General features: G+C 44.0%; 1 long non-coding RNA gene across 1 annotated transcript in view; it reads right to left on the bottom strand.

Annotated features, from left to right (window-relative positions):
• Positions 1 to 734: 734 nt before the first annotated feature.
• The window catches only part of LOC143769271 (uncharacterized), a 50,599-nt gene continuing 25,880 nt past the window's right edge, over positions 735 to 25,453 (bottom strand). The window contains exons 3-4 of the long non-coding RNA XR_013214318.1: positions 1,144 to 1,280; positions 735 to 882 (exon numbers count right to left, since the gene is read on the bottom strand). This is a non-coding gene — a long non-coding RNA (uncharacterized LOC143769271). The remainder of the gene's footprint in view (positions 883 to 1,143; positions 1,281 to 25,453) is intronic.

The following is a 25,453-nucleotide window of genomic DNA, read 5'->3' as shown; positions in this document are numbered from 1 at the left end:
GTGAGTCTACAGCCCTTTTCAGCCGCATGGCTCGGACATGATGGGCTCCCGAAAAAAAAAAACCCCAAAGACGTTGGCCAATTCAGTTTTGCTTCCAGTATCTGACAAAAGCCTTAGAGCTGTGAATCAGATGGCACCGCGAGGCTACTGTTGGACAGACGGAACAAACTAGCAAGGGCATGTCTGCACCAAGCAGGCTCCAGGGGTATTGTGGGTAAACAATGGCAGCAGTGATAGAAGCTGCAGAGATTGAAATCAACGAGGAAGCCAATTTACGCCAATGAATGGACGGAGAAGAATAAGGCAGTCAGGATCTGCACAAAAGTGCGGCCAACGGAATCAAAAAGTTGCCTTCATTGAGGCTTTTGTAGCTGGATTACCAGGTAGGAGGCGCTGAGTGAAAAATGACTTCAGCTACTAGAGAAACGTATTATAGAAAATAAAATAAAATACAAAAAAAAAAAGTATTAACAGAAAACCATGGGACTCCTAAATTTGGCCCATTAATAGGTCCTTTACCTTCTCTACGAAGGTAAATTGTTTACTCTTAAATACCCAGTCTCCAGGAAGGAGAAAATGTTTACCCAGGCAAGAGGCTTCCCAGCCCTTTTATCATTTTTTTTTACAGAATCTTTGTTACTTTGGAAAATGTATTGAAAATTTGTCACTGTGTTTGCAGCTCACTAATAATTGAGTATGAAAATACATGGTGGATTAACAGTAAATAGCATGATATTTGTTCTTTACTCTTGTTAAAATGGGAATATATCCAATTTACGAATATTTTTTTATTAAGAAAGAAGCTCGGATCTCAAGATATCGACGGCAGACCTGTGTATTTGCATTTCCACTTCTGGCTTGGTTAGAAGAGATATTCATCATCTGTAATATATGTGAAGGTGAATGACTGATTAGTTCATTTCAGTAGCTGGGATAGTTCCCTACTCCGTCATCACAAATGCATAAATAGAGAAGGAGGCTGGCCTAGTTATTGAAATCAGCCACTTAGCCAGTTAAAGGGAACCTGTCACCCCGTTTTTTCAGTATGAGATAAAAATACCGTTAAATAGGGCCTGAGCTGTGCGTTACAATAGTGTATTTTGTGTACCCTGATTCCCCACCTATGCTGCCGAAATACCTTACCAAAGTCGCCTTTTTCGCCTGTCAATCAAGGTGGTCTGGTCAAATGGGCGTGGTGACATCGCTGTTTCTTCCCCCAGATCTTGCTTATCTTTCCGTTGGTGGCGTAGTGGTTTGCGCATGCCCAACTGCCGAATCCACTGCGCAGGTGAAGAAAAAGAGCGCGATCACCAAACGATGATTATCAAACACCAAACGATGATTATCAAACATTAGTTTACCAAGACTAATATTACCATCAATGCTGCAATATACGAAATAAATAATAACCAGACAATAGCCACATATTTTCAACATATACAGTATTAATGTGGTAATATTACCGCCATACTGATCATTAACCAAAACTACTGTTCTAAGACTGATATGACCACCATACAATGACTATATATTGGCAGATATCAATTATACACCAGTGATCTGGTGCACATCTTACATCCATGACTCATCTCTTCAGACTGTGGCATACAGATATCTTTGGCTTACAGCTCCTCCTCATATTCCGCCTCTTCTACACAAACTACATGCTGCTGTAACCAGTGCCATAGAATAGACAGTAATAATGCCCCTTTGTGTTTCAACACATTAATAATGCCCTCTGTGCCTCCATTTAGCTATAATATCACCCTGTGCTTCCTTATAGTTATACAGCCCACCTATAATAATAATGTCTCCTATAATAATATTGCCCTCACTATCCTTGGCAATGAATACAAATAATCTAATACTCACCTCACCCGATGGCCACGTGGCGATACGCTCGCTACTCCACTGCGCTGACAGGCCCGACACAGACGACCCAATGAAGTGATGTAATCGCGATGTGTGAAGTCCCCTGCATGCCACGATCCTTTGGGAGCCTGCAGGACAGAAGCAGCCTGCGACCCACCTGAGTAACTGGTGGGCCATGGAGCCAACAGCTCTTTACTGTCACAGTTGTTAACAGTGTACTCAGTTTGAGGACACAGATACTGTTAAAAATATAGTGGGCTAATGAGTCACTGCTGCATTGGCTTATCTGAATTTGCCAGAATTGTAAAGTGACCAGTCTGACCCTGTATCTAGACCTCCATGGATGAAGTTATGAATCCCCAAACCAGCTGTAATAATATTCACCCCCCCCAACCATGACCTAATCCAAAATACGATGGTCATTGAGGAACTAATAGATAATGTAGACTTTTTCTACCTATGAAACTACACGAGCTTCGAATCAGGTACAAGATGCTACCTCATTGAGTAACCAAAGACTAAAAAAAAAATTCCTTGAGCTTTTAATATTTCTCCCAGTATAAGAATCATTGAAGCCTTACAGTAAAATCTCTCGGAACTTCACAAAAGTAAAAGTTCACTTTAAGACTTTACAAAGTCAGTCTTTTCCCTTGACCTCAGGTGGTCGTCAAACTGTAGTCCGTTTCCCAGCAGTTCCCTCTTTATTGCTTTCCCATTGTTCTACATCGACGGGAGATATCTGTAAGTTGATTTTCCATGTAGAGAATATACAGTAACCATTGGCTACTGCCGGACACAAAGGCAACAAATTGATGTCTTCGAGCAGCAGATGGAGCCGACGTGAGGTTACTATTGGCAATAGAAGTGGAATGCAAGATCTGTTTTTCCAGAGAATATGACTGTATGCGGGAAGATTTATAAATCAGTTTGTCTCACCGTTCTTATGATGTGGTCGAGAGTCGGGGAAATTCTAAATTTATTCTGAATCACGAGAAAAGGGGATCAAAGTAGGTAAAATAAAAACAACGTAAAGAGTTCAACTCAAAACTTTTCACTGAAAAGTATTAAAATGAATTAATAACCAGGGACTCGTTGAATCTCCTAATGTTTAATGTCTCGGATCAAAATGTTCCAAGTCGGCCGTCTCCGTAGGATTGAGGTTGTGTATTTTATGACACATTCGGACTGCGTGCCAAGGAATATAAAAAATTCACTTCATTTCAGGCAAATGTAAAATATTTTGTATGGCTACCATCCCGAAACATAAAGACAGAAGTGCTCAATGAGCCAAGAGAAAGACGAGCATGTGCCGAACTTCTCTAGAGCGGCTCCATCACTCCGTAATGCTCTACCTCCACTTGCTGTTAATCACTCGATTTTCACAGAAGCTTTTATAAACCTGTCCACTTATGTAATGGTTTAAGTAGGTGCTTTTTTCCCCCCAAATGTTCCATAAATATTCAGCATGGTCAACCATGATTGTGAAAGGAGAGCAACCATAACGGGTCCTGTATTGTGCATGGAGCATGTGAAAACTACTTTTTTATCACTTATGGCTGAAAATTGTGTAAAAGAATACATAGGACATAGGCCACTGGTGTGAGTATTTCCATGTGATACAGGAGTAAAATGGATTTTTACATGGAAATAATTAGATTTGGGCGTGACAAGAAATCCAACACATCTTAAATTTGTACAACAGGTTGAGCATTCAAGCTGATCACTTGGAAATGGCTCTCCTTAACCTTTCATTACCTGAAGGAGTCAACGAGCCATTCATTAAATGTTATTTCTTTAATTATAAACCACCAAAATCTTCCTGATATTGCGCTGCCCTGTATGCAATCACTACAGTAAGGGTATGTGCGTGTTTAGTGCAGAAATTTCTACACCATATCTGCATCTCTTGGCAGGAAAAATGCAGCGGCAAAAACACGTTTTTGCTGCATTTTTTACTTCTGTTTTTTTTCTCGCAGATTTGTCTCCATTAGTAAGGGTGAAATCTGCTGCAAAAACACTAAAAGAATTGACATGCTGCTGATTTAAATTTGCGCCAAATCTGAGGTTTACAAATATACAATGTGTGCATGAGACTTCAGGATTCTCATTCACTTTGCTGGCATCAGGAAACCCTTGAGGTTTTGTGACAAATCTGCACTGCAAAAACAGCAGCAAAAACACAACATGTGCACACAGCTAAGACTCAGATTGCCCCTTGTGTCATTGTCAAACTTCCCCTGGAATACTTTACAAATACAGAGTCTTAAAGTTTAGAGAATCATTCGTGACAAATCAAATTACTTAAGAATTTCTCCAAAATGTTGTCTTTGCCCGAATATGAAATATTAGGAATTCGATTAGCATTAATCTAGCAAAATAGTAAACTACTTTCATGGATTCTTTATTTGGGACCTTTCAAATGCTATCCCTTGACCTGTCCTGTCACCACAATTACCCACCTCATCTTCCACTTGCTGTGTGCAGTCTTCTTTGCTCTTCATATTTTCCACCGTTGACTGTTACAAACTGTCCCAGATCCGGGCTTTGCTCCCTTCACCTTAGTCCACTGCCCTCTGTTTCCTCCACGTAGTCCTGTGTCTTGCTATTCAAGACTCTAGTTTTGTGTGCTGTGCCTCCTGTGTACATCGTGCTTAACCTGCTTCCATTCCTGCACAGTTCATTTCATCCGTTCTGCTGCTCCCAAGATTCCTGTGTGTGCCATGTCCTTGCTCCCCAACCTGCCAACTGCACCTATGCCTGGGATTTGTGTACCCAAGCGGACCTGGGGCTTAGCAGATCCACTTTGCAAGGTGAGTCTTACATTGACTAAACCTCTCGTGGTCCCGTTATTGACATGAAAACATGGGGAAAAACATGTGACTTACACACATCACGTTACGTTACGACAAGAAAACCAGTCAGCGCCAGAAGATACAGACATCAAGAAGACAAGAGGGAGCAAATGGAGGACCGGATGTGGAATTGCAATGGCAGGACAGGTGAGTATAATCTTTTATTAATTTTTAACCCATTTCCGTCACTCCATTTATCATGTTTTGGGATTGGGAGAGAACTCAAACCATTATAAATGTCTTTTTGTGACACCACTTTCAATTCAGTCCTACGAATTTCAGGAGATGTGCTCATCTAGGGGAGTATGAGCAGTACACCATGCTCAGTGCCAGTCACTGATACAATGGATCATCCTTCACTCCACCAATGTACAGTTGGCAGTGATGTCGTCACCAGTTTCAGTGTAAGGAGTTACGATGACTCAAGGTGGATGGGTCGATTGGGCACTCACATAACAAGGGCCGATATAAATTGCACCATCCCATTTACTGCCAATAACAATGATTTTTAGGATGCATAAATGATCGATTCAGCCAACGAATGAGCATAAAGTCTACAGTCCATTTTTCATCCATGTAATATATCTGAGACAAACACTTGAGTGAGTCTCATACTGTGCTAAAAATCTTGTGTTGAGGTCATTAGAGACAAGGCTCCAGTTTCGCCGTGCACTTCCGATGGTTGGGTCAGGTGGATGTTAGTTCAGCTGAATTCTTGTTACAGAGCGACCACAGTTCCTCCAGGTTCCCACCCTTGGCAGGCTCCTTTTATTCTTCTGGCTGAGCTGGTAAAATAATCTGTGTTAACTCTCAATCATGTCTTTCATCCTCTGCAAGCACATTCACAGTGTCGGCTTCATAGTCACTGAGTCTTCTACCTGGTTTACTTATTCTCCCACTGGACTCTCATTGAAGGGCATACGTGGATGTCGTTTTCCAGGCAGCTGGCCGCAAGTGTGGAGATGGCAAATTTTCTGGACATAAGAGCAGAGTTACACAGTGAGACCAAGTTGTATTTTGAAGGGATGGAAGATGCTTGGCGGTGAGGCGGAGAACACTTCCAGTTTCTATAGACAGTTAGTTACAGGTTTGGGTAAAAAGAAAAGAAAAGGAAACTCATCAATAGACTGATAATCGACATTTGGAATCTCAAAGCAATTCCCTTTTGACATCACACACTACATCGGAACATCACGATGTTGTCATTGCTCTGGATAAGTCAACATGTGCCCACTGGCAGATAAAGTGGCTTGTATTGGGATGTGGCTGGCAGGATGGCCATTTTCTTGTTCATGAGATCATTTTCGCCTTTACTGATGAAAATGTGGATTTCAGAAAAGTGGTCTGTAAGGAAGGAGTCTATCTACCCTTACTGAATTCTATTCCCTTACCATCAGTCGCAGCAACCAGCCAAACCACCTTTTCAATGAAATTGGTAAGAGTATATTGAACCTTTTTCTTCCGCTTCAGGTTTTGAAGAAAGCTTGGTGGGAGAAAAGAAAGTGCAGGTCACTTCTTTGAAGGATCTGATAGAAAATGTTCGCAACTAGACACCGTCCAATCAAAAGGCTGCAAATATAAAACCTTTATGAAAAAAATCAGCAAAAAGCTTTAAAAACTCTTGTGTCGGAAAGGACAAGCTCCTCAAAAAACTCCTAAAAAAAGTAGTGTTTTCTGAAACAGAAAAAAACTAGTTGTTTTTGGCTGCCGAAAAAAATTTCTTAGCATGCACAAAGCCTACACTGATGATAGATGGTTCTGGGCTCCAGGTGGTTGTCAAAAGTTTATTTAGGTGATTGCCATCGTCACCTCATTGAGGTCCAATTGAGCATGACAATATATGGACAAAATCTGAGGACCGGGGACAGGCCCGTACGAGAGGGGGTTCCGTCGATATCAGCGCCAATCTCACCAGGATGCGCATCCTCTGAAACATATTCTGCTAAAATGTATTGCAGAGCAAAGACCCACAGACTCCCTGCACTGCAATCCACACTATCAGCTTGCCTGTGATAGGCGGTGCATGGCAGTGACTTTTTGCCTTGCCCAGAGATAGATGAGAACGCCGCATGTCATGAGAACATGGGAAAGTAATAAAAATAGTTTGTTTCTTTTTAAAATGTGCTGGAGAAGAACACAAGGGGAACAGAATGGGGGGCATTATACTAGGAAAAGGCCCAGGATGAGGAACATGGTACCAGAATGGTGGATATTGTTATAAGATGGGGTCCAGCATGGGGGGCATTTCTACTGGAAGGGCCAAGGATGCGGGACATTATTAAAGGAAGGGACGGGACTGGTGAAATTATGGGGCCATGACGGGGGAGATTATTACAAGGGGTGTGAACATGCATGTCTTTACAGAATCTAGAACACTGCAAGGACCCATACATCTAACCAAAATGCAGATGGGGGCCCAGGTCCAAATTCTGCACTGGGTCCCTTCGTACTCAAGTTACGCAACTGATGAGGAGTCCATTGTTGAAGTAATAAAATCTGTTTGAGATACACATCGGCAAGAGACTTTTATTCTGACGCGTGCTTCTGATCTATGGTATAATTGCACAGTTTCCTGGGACACCGCGCCAACTCCTTGAAAAAGGGGAGACCTCTTGGGTTCCTCGAAGAGTTGGAAATCACAGCAGAAACCTTCTGCAAGGCAGTTCTCCTCCAATATTTTATTTGCAGTGACGCCTTGCCCCAAAATCCAAATGTACATTCAGAAGTCAGGAATGGGGTGTGAATGGGCCACAGTCTGGTAAGGTTTATGGTTATAAAAAAATACAAAAACTCCCGAGCAGTTGTATTTCACCAATTGTAGCACTTAACTAACTGGCAAAACATTTTTGAAGGACACTATATTTATATCCATCCGTAGCATTGAGCATAGTCTAATGGGCAGCACGGTGGTTAGTGGTTAGCACTGGTTGAAATCCCACCAAGCAAAACATCTGCAAGGAGCTTGTATGGTCTCCCCTTGTTTACGTGGGTTTCCATAAATCGACTGATTAATGAACTGATCAGGAAAAATTCTTATTTCCCAGAAAATGTGAATTTAATTTCCCTTACTATGTTTTGGGTTCTCTCCAAACTCGAAGGCATAATAAAAGTAATATGTAAAAAATAAAATCCTTAGGCTCACTTTACCACTAAGTTCTCCGGTCCTTCCATTCCTCACCATCACCATTGTGGTCCTAGCCGCATTTTCAGATCACCGTCGCTTGTGCTGAAATCCCCGGACCTTTCATTTTGAGTTGGAACTTCCTGCTTTGATGGAGTTCACGAGCCGGAAGTACCGGCCCAGCGTGAGTTGCCCAGTGATTTCAACGCGAGCAGTGGGGATTTGAAGATGCGGTGAAGACCAGACAGTTAATGTGGAGGGGCAAGTGTGATGAGTTTAAGAATATTTTTCCAATTTGATAGCTTTTTTACCGTTTGAGAAAATGGCACTCTTTTGCTGAATCCGGAGATAAGCGAATTACAAAGGAAATCCACATTTTGGAACCAAAATTTAATTCCACTCAAATTTACTCTTCTCTACCGTATACATTTTGGCTTCTCTTCTTCTTTCACCGTCCAGTTCCGGCAATGGGATGTTTTCTATACGTTGAGATCCCGCATTGGAAATCTAAACCAACATTTGCTACAGTGAATAGGAAACATGGAAACAACACAAGTGCCTTTGTTGTTTGTAATCTGCTTCTTGTAGCGCGGCGGCAGCGTGAAACAGAAAAGTCCCTTGTTCTTTATGTTGTCCCTTTAACAAAAGTTCCAGAGGACAGCTTAGAGGGAACACTTGTAGGGTATTAAGTCTCCATTCATAAGGGAAAAAACTGAAAGAAACCAGAGGAGTTGATGACCTAGGAATCAATGACACGTTAACTTCTTTCCATCTGTTTTAGCGGTGCTTCAGAAAGTCACCAAACACTGAACATGTGATCGAAGTTTGACTTCTGTGAGGAGTAGTGAAAAACCACTTGTAAAAATAATAGATACAAAAACTTATGGCCAACTCCAACATATTATATTGGTCAGTAGGTTTTAGGTGGCGCCAAGCTGACGGTTGGGTGAAAGATCTTCTGGTGAACAAGATATTAGACTTTAGGTGATGGAAATGAACAATATCAATCAAAACAATAATTCCAAATGTAAGAGCCAATGATCATTTTCAACATTGTGACTCCCCCAGACAGATATAATCCCAATCACCCGATCATGGGAGAAAAAGATTGGGCCTTTTGCATTTTGGTGGTCGATCCTTTTTTTTTACAGGGTAGTTAAGCCACTCACAGACGTTTCTGATATGAGTGTTCTCCTTTCTCCCTGTGGAAATCATATGAACGCTCAGCCAACTGGAGCGCTAATGTGTATGGGGGGATTCAGGAGGGATATCTGTCTGTGTTGGCAGCTTCTAAGACATATTTGTGCATCGGCTTCCCGGATGATCGTTAGTTGTGCAACCATCAAACTACTGTGTATGGCTGCCTCAGGTCTCATCAAATTTTTGAGACAAAGTTGGGAGAGATTCTGGAGTGCTGTGTGCTTCACGAGTCACTAAAATTGTTAACATAGCCATACCCCTTTCATGGGCCACAATGCCGCTTATCACCCCAATATATCTATTTTGGATGTCAGGGCTTAGTTTCAGGATGAAGTATCCTGCTACCGGGTACAGAAAACTTTCCAGGAGCACTGCTTTGTTGGGAAGTTTCTGGAGGCTTCTGAGATGGACAGGAAATTTGCCAACTCTTCTAGGAGGGCAGGAGGTCTCCTCTTTTTGACACAACATTCTCCCATGCACATATGAGCATGTACGTGTTCTGAATAGGGAGCAGAAAGTAGGAAGCACTCAGACACCTCCATTGAAAACAGAAGCTGTAGTGTAGTGGGTTTGGTGCAGTGCAACAGATAGGCAGGGACCACATAAAAGTTCATATCCAATGCATTTTAATGTCCAAAGAAGCTTACAACTGTAAAACAAATGGCATCCTCTGGATTGCAGCCGGGGCGTCAAGACAGTCTGTATCCGAGACCAGTTGCCGTGGGCGACTGCACCTCCCTGTTACTCGAGGGGGGGGGGAGGGTGCCAGGGTTCGCTTCCCTTGGCTCTGTGTTAACTACACACGTAAGCCGATTACTGCAGAGCCATCTGCTCTGCAGTTTGCAAACAATCTCTGACACACCCAACCCTTTGTTGCAGAGTTTTTAAATGGAACCTATGGCCATGGGCCACTTGTAAGACCCGCTCTGGAGGAAGTGTACCGCCCCACTGCCATCCAGTAGTCAGCTCCAAAAATAAAAGCTCATGCCGGGTTTTCATAAATCTGCTTTGGGCAACTAGCTTATCCAAGACAAATCTCACTTTTATTCTGCACTGCAACCACTGCTATGCCTGTGACTGTAATGCACTCCAGTGGGTTTAGTAAGACTCCGTTCACATCCTGGTGGACACATATCGACCCTCGCATATGATCTCCCTCACTGCCTCACAAAGCATAGGGAGTTTAAAGTCAGCATCCAATCTTTCTCTCTGCCAACCTCATCTGATCCGGAGGCTATAAAGTTGCATGCTCTTGCTGTGTATGCATCTTCACTTAATTCGGCTGAAGTAAAAACTGGATGGTTGACATGCTGTAAACTCATAGCTGTTGTAGATTCCCACCTCCTTTCTATAGGAAAACAAAAGATTGGGCAGATTGTAATCCAATCTGCTTCTCATCCAGTGGTAATAAATTGAACTTTTTAGCTTCAAATAAGGGAGACACAAACTGATCACATGGATCATGTCAACAAGGTTTATGTTATTGCCCTTTGTCATGATGTTAGTTATACTAAAAAAAAGTGTATAGTCTATAACATCTTGCCGAAAGGAGTACTTATATTATAGTCAAATATGTTGAGTTTCGTGATCGTAACCTCCCAATAAAGGCCAAACTTTGGGAAGATGAAAGAGACGTCCTCCTGAGAAGTGGCGGTGACTGGAAAGATCTCAGCTGTTCTTTCCCCATGGTGCGTTACGGACACTCTCTTCTCCTGAGCTTATGACTCCTCATTTCTTATTGCAATGAGGTGCGCTATGATGATGCTTCTTCAAAGGGATTTAAGATGTCTTAAGTGGTTTAAACAATTTAGACTGTAAATTCAATGTTCTATATGCTAAGAAAAATTTAGTAGCATTCAGGGAACTGGTGCTACAAATACACTTCTCAAAATCGAAGTTGCAACACCAAGAAGGAAAACTAGTAGAATTATGGAAATCACAGCATGGAGAAATGTTACTGATCTGAAAATAATGAAAAAATGGAAACAAAATTTATTTAGTATTGAGTATGAGCACCACATGCAGAAATCCTCACACTCTGAGGAATGTACTGCCACTCTGAATACTCTTGGGCAAATCATCAAGATCTGCTGCTGGCAGCTCCCTTTGTGAGTGCTGTCCAATGACATCCCAGATATGCTCGATAGGAAACAAGTCCTGGAACACTGCAGCCATGGTAGCACAAGCAAATGTGGCCTGGCCTTGTCATGTTAAAAAATGTCTCTTAGGACAATTTCTCAATCCATTGTAAAGGACTTTTTGTCTCCAGACCAATCTCTTGCTATCATTGAGTCCAAGACAAAAGTAAAACTTAACGCTGAAGGGGACAAGAGGAAGGACCTCGACTTCAGCCTCCATTGTCATCTTGCTCTGCATAATGATGGTCTTTGACAGTGGTAGCATGAGGTCAGGGGAGCCCCTGTAGCTGGACCCCTGGCTCGTAGCCCAGTGTCAGGAAAATGCCTTCTGCTGGTTTGTGTAGATGATGTTTTACACCTTATACTTGATATGTGGTGTCCAATATTACTTGCAATACAGAAATGGATTACTGTAGACATTTTTCAAAATGACGAGACCACGTGAGCAGCTCCATGAAAAGGTCTTCATGGGGGAACTTCACACTGATCCTCCTGGGTTTATGTTGTTTGGTGACATAATGTACAGTAGCTGGACCCCTCTAGTCTTTATCACACCTTGTCATTATATGGATTTGGTGGTAGAACTAAAGATGTAGTCATTTCTTTAAAGTGACTCAGGAGCTGTTTTTTCAATAGAACAATGTACTCCAATGGCGTGCAGAGTCTCTGGACTTGTCTCCCATCATGCACATCTGAGACATCAGTAATGAGCAATTGCACAAGGAGCTACCAGCCGTGAATCTTGATGATTTGTCAAAGTGCATTCTGCACGTGGCAGAACATTCCTCAGAAAGCCATTAATAATCTCACTGATAGCAGCCGAGGGTGTGTTCATACTCCAGATTGAATGTATTGAGATGTTTTGAAAATTTTGTTTCCATTTTTTATTATTTGCAGATAATTAACATGTCTATCCATCCTGAAATTTTCATAATTTCACAACTTTTTTTTGGTGTTGGAATTTCAACATTGATGAGTGTATACAGTATGAGTGGAAAAATTGGTCTTAAGTTGTCCATACACAGTAGATAGATTAGTCGCCCAGCCCGGGCAGTGGGGTACTCGGTACTGGGTCCGGTCAGCTATTAAAGGGGATGTCACGGTGGCTGCGACCTGGTCCGTGGCCCTGCGGCTCACCGTTAAAGTGGAACGGTCTTTAAAGGGGAAAATGTTCAAAGTCTATCGTAACGCCACCTTTGGTGTTCGGTCAGTAGAGGGACCAATGCTGCGCTGAAGGGGTCCCCTGGGGGATGTTGCGGCAGCACGGGTGTTACACTTCCCACAGGTGAAGTGGGGTCCCCAGGGGTCCTATGGTGTAAGGCGTGGATTGTATGTGCCGGTGAATAAATGGAGGAAACAAGTTGTAAGTCTTTACCTGGTTTACTGCAGATGGTAGGCCACAGTCCAGGGCACCGGCAACAGGTACATTAGGAGTCGAAGCAGTCCAGAGACAAGTGGAATCCCCTTGGCAGGTCAGGTTGGGGGGCCTTCCACACTGCGCTTGCTATATCTGAGGTCCCTGCTGCCACTAAGTGCTCCAAACAAGGTCCTAGTTGTTTCAGTTCTTTCCCCTGTCCTGGGACAGGTACCTGTATGGTAGGCAGCTTGAGCCGTACCTACTGGGGGTCTCCACACAGTGACTCCAGGCTCCATGGTGCTGCTGTACCTCAGGTGCAGATGGGCTATGTCCATGTAATCCTATGTTCCCTGGTTCTGCTCTGTGTCTTAGTACTCTACAAAAGCCTCGGGCTCCCGGTACCCGGATTCTGTGCACTGACTCCCTGGAGGCCTACTCGTAGCCTCCTTGAGTCCTGTATCTCCTCTCTGCTCCCTTCCTGCCTGTCCTCGCTCACAGACTCTCTGTACAGACTAAACTGACTCCTCCTCCAAACCAGGTTCTTTATCCAGGGAAGCTGCCCTAAAACAGGGTTTTGAGCTCCCCTCCTGGCCTGGATTTGGAAGGTGTTGTGTGTGTGATAACCTGCCAAAGGGAATCTCACTTGTCTCCAGGCATAGCACTACCCTCCCCGAGAGGAAGGCAGCACTATTGTGGGGTGCCACATAGACGTTGGCCTAACGTGCTGATATTTATCATTCAATGTGGAGCGCCCCCACTGCCGCAGGGCCGAGGGGTACCCGGTACCGGGCCTCTCTGTCTCGGTTCTGGGAGTGTTACGGTGGCTAGACCCGGTCCGTGACCCTGCTGAGGGGCGTCCAGTGAAAGTTGAGAATGTTGTGGAGTGGTGCAGGTCGCGATGAATAACGAGGACACCAGGTTGCAGTCTCTTTACCTCTTTACTGAAGGCTTCAGGATCCTCAATCCGGAATACGGTTAACAGGGCTGTCTGAGACCGGCCGGTCCGATGGCACCTCCAGAGTTCCCTTTGCAGGTGGAAATCTGTGCCTACCTTCTAGCGCTTATGTGTTGTAGTCCTGCCCTGCTTAGCACCATGGGATAGTCCTCACAACTGTTGTGTCTGTTTCTGAAGTTCCCTCACAACTGATTCTGATGTTAAGTTGTAAAGCGCTGCGGAATATGTTGGCGCTATATAAATAAAAATTATTATTATTATTATTATTATTATTATTATGTTCTTCTTCGTACCCCAGATGATATGGCTAGGACGCACCCGTATGACGGGTAGGCCTGGAGGTCTTCCGGGACCCTAGACTGTTGCCCCCTATGTCTGCTTAGGTGATTTTGGGTGAGACAGCCCGCCTATAACTGACTGTCCTGCCGTAGGTTTGAAGTAAGGCCTGGAGCTCAATACTTCCTTGGCGTTTCCGGCCACCGGCTACGCGCCTCAGTAGGATGTTGCCTCGTTCTTACAGCACGACTCCTACTGGTGTTATCTCCTTGTTGCATTGATCTCGTTTCTCACTCTTCACAATAAACCTCGCTTCTTGTCCTTTCTTGGGGTACCGCCGCAATGAAGTGCAGGCGCGGTCCCGTAACGTTCTTTCTGTTCGCTAGGCCTCTGTTGTGAATTCTGTTGTGGGTTCTGCTCTTAGGCTCCCTCCGGTGGTTATAAGTGGTAGTGCTGCTGTTTGTCCTTCACAACAGTCATCAGCTGCTTCCACTTTGGACGGGGCTATTTAGTCTGGCTCCTTCCTTTATTGAGTGCCAGTTGTCCATTGTTTTCTAGGAATCCACATCTCTGCTTGGTTTCTCCTTCTGGATTGTCCAAATCATCAAAGATAAGTCCTGGCTCTGTTTTTGCAGTCCACATGCGGTGGACTTAATAGTTCTGTGAATTGCTATGTTTTTTCTTGTCCAGCTTTGTCTGTGTTAAGATTTACTCAGCCAAGTTGGAAGCTCTGGAGTCACAGAGTTACCCTCCATGCCTTTAGTTAGGTGTGGAGATTTTTGTATTCTCTGTGGTGGATTTAGTAGTATTTTTTTATACTGACCGCACAGTACTCTTTCCTGTCTTTTCTTTCTAGGTAGCGTGGCCTCCTTTGCTAAATTCTGTTTTCAGTCTGCGTTTGTAATTTCCCTCTCCTCTCACAGTCAATATTTGTGGGGGGCTGCCTTTCCTTTGGGAATTTTCTCTGAGGCAAGATAGTATTCCTGTTTCTTCCTTTAGGTGTAATTAGTCCTCCGGCCGTGACGAGGTGTCTAGGGAGTGACAGGAACATTCCACGGCTACTTCTAGTTGATGTGTAAGTTCAGGGTCTGCGGTTAGTATAGAGGCCACCTACTCCAGAGCTCGTCCATGCTGCTCCTAGGCCCCCAGTTCATAACAGGCCTCTGTCAGGATCCCACCCCTGACAGGGACCCCCCTGAATCTTCCCCTGCAACACCCTCTGCCACAGGATGTTGCCTGGTTCCAACCCAGTCAGCTTTCTGTCTAACTTCCTATCTAACCCCCAGTTTTACCAGATTGTGAGGAGTGGCCTAATACATAGCACCCTTAGCTCCCCCTGGAGGCCAGACTGTGAAGTGTATTGGTGTCTGTGATACCTGGTCAGGTGAACTCCTTCAGTGCCATCAGACGTACCAACACCCCCCTTAGCGGCGGAGCATCAGTACTGCAACGACCAGGGCTCTGGGGCGCTGCACTTGTATGTGAGAATGTCCCAACTCTCTCCCGACATCAGCCTTGGATCTGGCAGGCTGAATTTCAGAAATCCCAATCCCTCACTCTAATGGGAGAGAGGAGCCTGCAAAAATTGCCAATAGCTTATTGTTATTATTATTATTTTTTATTATTATTATTATTATTATTATTATTATAGCACCATTTATTCCATGGCGCTTTGCATGTGAGGAGGGGTATGCATAATAAAAACAAGTACAATAATCTTAAACAATACAAGTCACAACTGGTACAGGAGGAGAGAGGACCCTGCCCGCGAGGGCTCACAATCTACAAGGTCACATTTGGCCTACATTGAGCATGAATGTGTATGGGTGTAGGATGGAAAAGCTATTGCCAGAAAATATCATATCAGCTGAGGAACATCCAATGGTTTATAGCCAGCTTTTCTTAACTCTGATATCTGCCTTTGGGAATGTGGTGATTCTCGTAGGAATTAGATGGCTCAGCAAAGTTAGTGGGGTTGGGATTACGTACATCCAAAGTGTATGTGTATCTTTAGAGTCATTGGAGCCTCTAGTGGAACCACAACCCATATAAATAGGTTTCTGGCCCCAAGATGATTCAGGTTTAACGTTTAGATACCAATCCACTTAGAGTCCCCACTTTGCAATACAATGGGTTTATGGATCCACTGGCAAAAGACATAAGTAGTTGACCAAACTCCTTAAGTCCATCACGACTCCTCTACAAGGGAAAAAAAAAAAAAACTTTGATCAGGTACAGACAGTCCAGTACGGTTTTTTTTGGAACTGGACTGTTGATGGAGCATCTCAAAATTAGTCTTCTTGGAAGCAGTAGGTAGCAATTGAGACTTCCTGTGCATTTATAGTATTAAAGAGAACTATATTATTGTAAAAGTAAAATTGCTTGGGAGGAACGTCTCCTCTTTAATCGAGATCTCAGCTCAACTACAACTTTGCCTCAAAGGATGTAATTTTTAGAAACCACCCAGAACTCCGGTATCACTTGTGACAGACCATCATTTACATTTCATCCATCAGTACCGAGTATTACTATTCTTTTCAACACAAAATGCCACAAGTATTAAAACGGAAAGACAAAATTAGAAGATGACAGTAACAGAAATGCTTGCCTGGTCTTGTGGCTTTGGTAACGCTGGTGTTTTCTATAAAACATATTTAGAAAAAGGAAATGATGGGTTATCGAAATAGAGCGTCTAAATATAGATAAGTGCTGGGTGTAAAAATCATTACAAAAACATTGTGCAGTGAGAATGGGAGAGAGAAAACTGACAACTGGAGATTATGGTCAGGAAGTTCACAAGTACCACGGGTCAAACAAAGCGTGAAGTGGGCCTAATAAAAAAAAAATTAAAATACTGCTCATTATCCAAAAGAAACAGGGTATAAGCAGATGCCACATACTTCTGGTGGTGAATTATTTCCTGTGAGTGCAAAAGGAGTGGGCATGTTGAAATCCAACATGTTCCGTCTTTCTTCCTCCATACATCTGCTGTTATCAGAGTGTCTGGATACAGGGGCTGACTGGCCCAGGTGGCAAAGAGGCAAATGCCCCCCGGGCCACTCCCCCAGCAGCTGTTCAGGGCCGGCTGCCTGGTGGTGGCTACAGTCACACAGCAAATTGTGTGCTGCCATGTCAGCTGTACTGTGATGCGGTCGGCAGCAGACACAGCCGCATCACAGTTAGCGCACACGTCTGCACTGGGGCCGGGAGCTATGCTTGGCTGTCACCTTGATGGCTGCACAGCTTCTGCTCCCTTCATGTTCTCTATACTTCCAGGTTAGGTGTCGAACATGCGCGATGGCATCATCACACACGCGCCGACATGTCCCGAAAGCTAGAAGCAGAGAGGTGCTGCAGGGGAGCGACTGGTGAGGTTTATGAAAAACTTTTTTGTTTTCTTTATAAAATAAATTTAATGGTGGGTAACTGCAAGTGATTAAGTGGGGGGGGGGGGGGCGTGTAAGGAGACTGCACATAATGGAGTGAGGGGGTAAGTGGGGATGTACATGATGAAGGGGGAGTGGGGCTGCACATGATGAAGGGGGAGTGGGGCTGGACATGATGGAGTTTAGTGGATAAAGGAGACTGCACATGATGAAGTGGGGAGAGTGGGGCTGTACATGGTGGAATGGGGCCGCACATGATGATGTGGGGGTAAGGGGGATTGCACATGATGAAGGGAGAGTGGGGCTGCCTGCACATGAAGTGGGGGGTAAGGGGGACTGCACATGATGAAGTGGGAGGGAGTAAGGGGGACTGCACATGATGAAGTGGGAGGGAGTAAGGGGGACTGCATATGATGAATTGGGGGTTAAGGGGGACTGCACATGATGAAGTGGGGGTAAGGTGAACTACACATGAAGTGGGGGTAATGGGGACTGCACATGATAAAGTGAGGGGTAAGATGGACTGCACATGAAGTGGGGGGTAAGGGTGACTGCACATGATGAAGTGGGTGGGTAATGGGGACTGCACATGATGAAGTGCGGGGAAGGGGACTGCAAGACTGCACATAATGAAGTGTGCCTGAGGTGGGACTGCTCATGATTAAATGGAAGGGGGATAGGGGGCTGCAAATGATGAAGGGGCACTGCAGGTGAAGCGAGGGGGTGATAGGGGACTGCAATGAATGAAGTAAGGGGACTTCAAATTAAAGTGGGGGGACTGCAAATGATGAATTCAATGAGAGGGACAGGGGACAGCAATTTAATTGAAGGTGGGGGTGGGGAGAGCAAATGATAATTGAAGAGGGGGTGGGGAGAGCAAATGATGATCTAGGGGAAGAACAAATAATGAATTTTAAGGGTGGAGGAGTAAATGATGTATTGAATGTGGGGTAGAGCAGTTGATAATGAATAGAGGGTGGGAGAGAAAGACATGACAATGAATTGGGGCAGGAGGGGCATGTAACTATAATGAATCGGGGTTAGGGTTAGAGTGGTAGGTACATAGTGGGGGCGTTAAGGATGAAGTGACTGGTAATGAATTGGGGGAAAGAGTACAGGTGCTAATTAATTTATATATTAAATGGGGAAAGTGGCTATTTATAGTTAGTGGGTGCACAGTGGTGGATTATAATTTATATTTGGAATTGTAGGATAATAATAATAAATAATAATTATAATTTATTTCTATAGTGCCAACATATTCCGCAACACTTTACATTTTAGAGGGGACTTGTACAGACAATGGACATTAAGCATAACAATAAACACATAGATCAACAGATACCAAAAGGAATGAGGGCCCTTCTCGCAAGCTTACAATCTATGAGGTTGCATAATAACCAATTATATATTGATTGTGGGTGCACCTCTGTATTCAGATGTGTAGTGTAGAAGAAAGGGAAAAAGTGGGGAATGTGCTCTGGAAGCCGTGCTCTAGGTAACTGTTATTTTGTGCAGAGACGAGTCCTGGCTGGAAGAAGTGACGGCAGTCTGTGCTGGATGAAAATGAAAAGCAAAGATGAAGGACTTCAGCTAGAGACGTCACTAGTGAGTCAGTGTATTACCTATACACTGACACTATACACTGTATATTATATACAAAGCTCCAGTGTATAATGTCACTGGCAGTGGTGATCACTGTATTACCTGTACACCGACACCTTATACAGATCTCCTGTGTATAATGTCACAAGTGATCACTGTATTATCTTTACACTGACAGTAAATACAGAGTTCCTGTATACAATGGCACTTAGCATTGTGATTTTTTTAAATTAATTATCAGTATTGTAGTATACAAGTAGTAAAAGGTGCACACTCCCTGACAGGAGTTATGTCGCTTATCCATGTTATGTAAATAAAAGCTTATAACCTGACGTTAAATTCATCCATTGGTTGTATAAATTATTCTTTTGAAAGTTGAAACCCTCCAAAATGTGGTTTAGGTTACAAAAATAAATTGGCATCAATGCAGAAATATTGATCAGTTAATGGACACAGAATGGTCAGATTTTAGCAAGACAAAAGTTTTGTCGCCTGGTCATATAATGCACCCAATCGTAGTTTACATCCTCAAGTGTGCTCAGTAAATGATCGGTTAATTAGTGTGTGTGTATAAAAAGAAACTCAGCACCCCAGACCTTCACTTGAACTGCAACTTAGGCTCTGACAACATGCCAAAAATCCACCCTGCGACCAAAGCCTGGATTATCAAGAGACCAAATCCACTGCAGAGGTGGCGGGCACCTTAATGTGTCTCAGCGTCAAGTACAAAGAATTAAAAAAAGATTTGAAGAGACTGGAGATGTGTTTGATAAGCCCAGGTCCGGCAGACCCCGCAAGACAACTGCTCAGGAGGAATTTTTTTTGGTTAGAAAATCCAAAGCAAGCCCCTCTTCCAATGCAGCAGAGCTCCAACAGGCCTGGTCACCTCAAGTCCCTGCGTCAACTAGAACAGTTTGTATGATTCTGTCTCGAAATGGCCTCCATGGTCGAATCAGTGCCCAGAAGCCAGCACTAAACAAAAGGCAAATTAAAAAACGTGTGACATTTGCAAAGCCCCACAGCCTGCTAAACAGATGGACGCTGGAAAAGTGGCAGAAGGTGGATTTCTCTGATGAATCTTCAGTAGAATTACAGCACAGCAGCCGCAAATACTGCAGGAGACCTACTGGAGCCCGTATGGCTCCAAAATACACCCAGAAAACAGTTAAATTTGGTGGTGGAAAGATCATGGTCTGGGGTTACATTCAGTATGGGGGTGTGCAAAAACGTTTGCAAGGTGGAAGGCAATATCAATAGCCTAAAATATCAAGAAGTATTAGCTACCTCTTATATTCCAAAACATAAAAGGGGTCAAATTCTGCAGCAGGATGGTGCTCCATCTCATACAGTGGGGCAAAAAAGTATTTAGTCAGTCAGCAATAGTGCAAGTTCCACCACTTAAAAAGATGAGAGGCGTCTGTAATTTACATCATAGGTAGACCTCAACTATGGGAGACAAACTGAGAAAAAAAAATCCAGGAAATCACATTGTCTGTTTTTTTATCATTTTATTTGCATATTATGGTGGAAAATAAGTATTTAGTCAGAAACAAACAATCAAGACTTCTGGCTCTCACAGACATGTAACTTCTTCTTTAAGAGTCTCCTCTTTCCTCCACTCATTACCTGTAGTAATGGCACCTGTTTAAACTTGTTATCAGTATAAAAAGACACCTGTGCACACCCTCAAACAGTCTGACTCCAAACTCCACTATGGTGAAGACCAAAGAGCTGTCAAAGGACACCAGAAACAAAATTGTAGCCCTGCACCAGGCTGGGAAGACTGAATCTGCAATAGCCAACCAGCTTGGAGTGAAGAAATCAACAGTGGGAGCAATAATTAGAAAATGGAAGACATTCAAGACCACTGATAATCTCCCTTGACCCCGTGGGGTCAGAATGATCACAAGAATGGTGAGCAAAAATCCCAGAACCACGCGGGGGGACCTAGTGAATGAACTGCAGAGAGCTGGGACCAATGTAACAAGGCCTACCATAAGTAACACACTACGCCACCATGGACTCAGATCCTGCAGTGCCAGACGTGCCCCACTGCTTAAGCCAGTACATGTCCGGGCCCGTCTGAAGTTTGCTAGAGAGCATTTGGATGATCCAGAGAAGTTTTGGGAGAATGTCCTATGGTCTGATGAAACCAAACTGGAACTGTTTGGTAGAAACACAACTTATTGTGTTTGGAGGAAAAAGAATACTGAGTTGCATCCATCAAACACCATACCTACTGTAAAGCATGGTGGTGGAAGCATCATGCTTTGGGGCTGTTTCTCTGCAAAGGGGCCAGGACGACTGATCCGGGTACATGAAAGAATGAATGGGGCCATGTATCGTGAGATTTTGAGTGCAAACCTCCTTCCATCATCACGGGCATTGAAGATGAAACGTGGCTGGGTCTTTCAACATGACAATGATCCAAAGCACACCGCCAGGGCAACGAAGGAGTGGCTTCGTAAGAAGCATTTCAAGGTCCTGGAGTGGCCTAGCCAGTCTCCAGATCTCAACCCTATAGAAAACCTTTGGAGGGAGTTGAAAGTCCGTGTTGCCAAGCGAAAAGCCAAAAACATCACTGCTCTAGAGGAGATCTGCATGGAGGAATGGGCCAACATACCAACAACAGCGTGTAGCAACCTTGTGAAGACTTACAGAAAACGTTTGACCTCTGTCATTGCCAACAAAGGATATATTACAAAGTATTGAGATGAAATTTTGTTTCTGACCAAATACTTATTTTCCACCATAATATGCAAATAAAATGATGAAAAAACAGACAATGTGATTTTCTGGATTTTTTTTTCTCAGTTTGTCTCCCATAGTTGAGGTCTACCTATGATGTAAATTACAGACGCCTCTCATCTTTTTAAGTGGTGGAACTTGCACTATTGCTGACTGACTAAATACTTTTTTGCCCCACTGTACATCCATCTCTACAACAAAGTTCCTCCAGGCAAAAAAGATCAAGGTGCTCAAGGACTGGCCAGCCCAGTCACCAGACATGAACATCATTGCGCATGTTTGGGGTAGGATGAAAGAGGAAGCTTGGAAGACAAAACCAAAGAATCTGGGTGAACTCTGGGAGGCATGTAAAACTGCATTCTTTGCTATTCCTGATGACTTCATTAATAAATTGTATGAATCATTGTTGAACCGCATGGATGCAGTCCATCAAGCTCATGGAAGTCCCACAAAATATTAAATATGACTCTAATAGCACCACAACTTCATTCACCAATGTTAGGCAACACATATTTGTATTTTAAGTTAATTATTTGTTTGAATATCACATTACTTTCTGTGTGCGTCAAAACTTTTGTCTTGCCAAAATCTGACCATTCTGTGTCCATTAACTGATCAATATTTCTGCATTGATGACAATTTATTTTCTTAACCTAAACCACATTTCGTAGGGTTTCAGCTTTCAAAAGAATAATTTATACAACCAATGGATGAATTTAACGTCAGGTTATAAGCTTTTATTTACATAACATGGATAAGCAACATAACTCCTGTCAGGGAGTGTATGGTGGCATCATCGGTCTTTGTATAGAGTGTAGTTTCATGTAGAGGTAATGGTGATATTATAATATGTATTCACTGTGTAGTGGCGATAGTACTAGGCACTGTGTAGCCGTATTGTTGTATGTATGTTTGTAAGTATGCTCCGTTATGGCACCATATCTAAGCAGTAAGCTTGGTTCTGGTACTGTATCAATGTAGTAATCTAGATTATGGTACCGTATGTATGTCGTAATCTCGGTTCTGCTCCAGTTTCTATGTAGCAGGCTTGGTTCCATGTAGTAGACTTATTAAGCTCGGTTCTGCTCCCATATCTCTATAGTAAGCTCTGTTCTGCTCCCATTTCTCTGTAGAAAGCTCTGTTCTGCTCACATATCTCTGTAGTAAGCTCTGCTCTGCTCCCGTATCTCTGGAGTAAGCTCGGTTCTGCTCCCAGATCTCTGCAGTAAGCTCGGTTCTGCTCCCAGATCTCTGCAGTAAGCTCGGTTCTGCTCCCATATCTCTGCAGTAAGCTCGGTTCTGCTCCCATATCTCTATATTAAGCTCTGTTCTGTTCCCTTATCTCTGTAGTAAGCTTGATTCTGCTCCCATATCTCTGGAGTAAGCTCGGTTCTGCTCCCATATCTCTGTAGTAAGCTCTGTTCTGCTCACATATCTCTGTAGTAAGCTCCGTTCTGTTCCCATATCTCTGGAGTAAGCTCAATTCTGCTACCATATCTCTGGAGTAAGCTTGGTTCTGCTACCATATCTATGCAGCAAGCTCCGTTCTGTTCCCATATCTGTGTACCAGCCTGTCATGATTCTCAATGGCGAGAGAACATAGCCCAGCATATATGAGAACTAGCTCTTGGAAGATGGAAACTATACTGACCATGAACTAAACCTGCCGCACAACTAGAAGTGGCCGGGTAGCATGCCTACGTTTTTTATCCCTAGATGCCCAGCGCCAGCCGGAGAACTACCTAATCCTAGCAGAGGAAAAGACAGTCCTGGCTCACCTCTAGAGAAATTTTCCCAAAAGGCAGACAGAGGCCCCCACATATATTGGCGGTGATTTTAGATGAAATGACAAACGTAGTATGAAAATAGGTTTAGCAAAATCGAGGTCCGCTTACTAGATAGCATGAAGACAGAAAGGGCACTTTCATGGTCAGCAGAAAACCCTATCAAAACACCATCCAGAAATTACTTTAAGACTCTAGCATTAACTCATAACACCAGAGTGGCAATTTCCGCTCACAAGAGCTTTCCAGACACAGTAACGAAACAGCAGCTGTGAACAGGAACAAAATGCAAAAACACACAAGGACAAAAGTCCAACTTAGCTAGGAGTTGTCTAGTAGCAGGAACATGCACAGAAGGCTTCTGATTACATTGTTGACCGGCATGAAACTGACAGAGGAGCAAGGTTATATAGCGACTCCCACATCCTGATAGGAGCAGGTGAACAGAGGGGATGATGCACACAAGTACAATTCCACAAGTGGCCACCGGGGGAGCCCAGAATCCAATTTCACAACAGTACCCCCCCCTCAAGGAGGGGGCACCGAACCCTCACCAGAACCACCAGGGCGATCAGGATGAGCCCTATGAAAGGCACGGACAAGATCGGAGGCATGAACATCAGAGGCAGTGACCCAAGAATTATCCTCCTGACCGTATCCCTTCCATTTGACCAGATACTGGAGTTTCCGTCTGGAAACACGAGAGTCTAAGATCTTTTCCACAACGTACTCCAACTCACCCTCAACCAACACCGGAGCAGGAGGCTCAACGGAAGGCACAGCCGGTACCTCATACCTGCGCAACAATGACCGATGAAAAACATTATGAATCGAAAAGGATGCAGGGAGGTCCAAACGGAAGGACACAGGGTTAAGAATCTCCAATATCTTGTACGGGCCGATGAACCGAGGCTTAAACTTAGGAGAAGAAACCCTCATAGGGACAAAACGAGAAGACAACCACACCAAGTCCCCAACACAAAGCCGAGGACCAACACGACGACGGCGGTTGGCAAAAAGCTGAGTCTTCTCCTGGGACAACTTCAAATTGTCCACCACCTGCCCCCAAATCTGATGCAACCTCTCCACCACAGCATCCACTCCAGGACAATCCGAAGATTCCACCTGACCGGAGGAAAATCGAGGATGAAACCCCGAATTACAGAAAAACGGGGACACCAAGGTGGCAGAGCTGGCCCGATTATTGAGGGCGAACTCCGCCAAAGGCAAAAAAGCAACCCAATCATCCTGATCCGCAGACACAAAACACCTCAAATATGTCTCCAAGGTCTGATTAGTCCGCTCGGTCTGGCCATTAGTCTGAGGATGGAAAGCAGACGAAAAAGACAAATCTATGCCCATCCTAGCACAGAATGCCCGCCAAAATCTAGACACGAATTGGGTCCCTCTGTCAGAAACGATATTCTCCGGAATACCATGCAAACGAACAACATTTTGAAAAAACAGAGGAACCAACTCGGAAGAAGAAGGCAACTTAGGCAAGGGAACCAGATGGACCATCTTAGAGAAACGGTCACACACCACCCAGATGACAGACATCTTCTGAGAAACAGGCAGATCCGAAATAAAATCCATCGAGATGTGCGTCCAAGGCCTCTTCGGGATAGGCAAGGGTAACAACAATCCACTAGCCCGAGAACAACAAGGCTTGGCCCGAGCACAAACGTCACAAGACTGCACAAAGCCTCGCACATCTCGTGACAGGGAAGGCCACCAGAAGGACCTTGCCACCAAATCCCTGGTACCAAAGATTCCAGGATGACCTGCCAACGCAGAAGAATGAACCTCAGAGATGACTCTACTGGTCCAATCATCAGGAACAAACAGTCTACCAGGTGGGCAACGATCAGGTCTATCCGCCTGAAACTCCTGCAAGGCCCGCCGCAGGTCTGGAGAAACGGCAGACAATATCACTCCATCTTTAAGGATACCTGTGGGCTCAGAATTACCAGGGGAGTCAGGCTCAAAACTCCTAGAAAGGGCATCCGCCTTAACATTCTTAGAACCCGGTAGGTAAGACACCACAAAATTAAACCGAGAGAAAAACAACGACCAGCGCGCCTGTCTAGGATTCAGGCGCCTGGCAGACTCAAGGTAAATTAAATTTTTGTGGTCAGTCAATACCACCACCTGATGTC

Source organism: Ranitomeya variabilis, chromosome 4 (assembly GCF_051348905.1).
Source record: "Ranitomeya variabilis isolate aRanVar5 chromosome 4, aRanVar5.hap1, whole genome shotgun sequence".
Classification (NCBI taxonomy): domain Eukaryota; kingdom Metazoa; phylum Chordata; class Amphibia; order Anura; family Dendrobatidae; genus Ranitomeya; species Ranitomeya variabilis.
The sequence above is the reverse complement of the archived record's forward strand: the minus strand, read 5'-3'. Positions and strand labels throughout refer to the sequence as shown.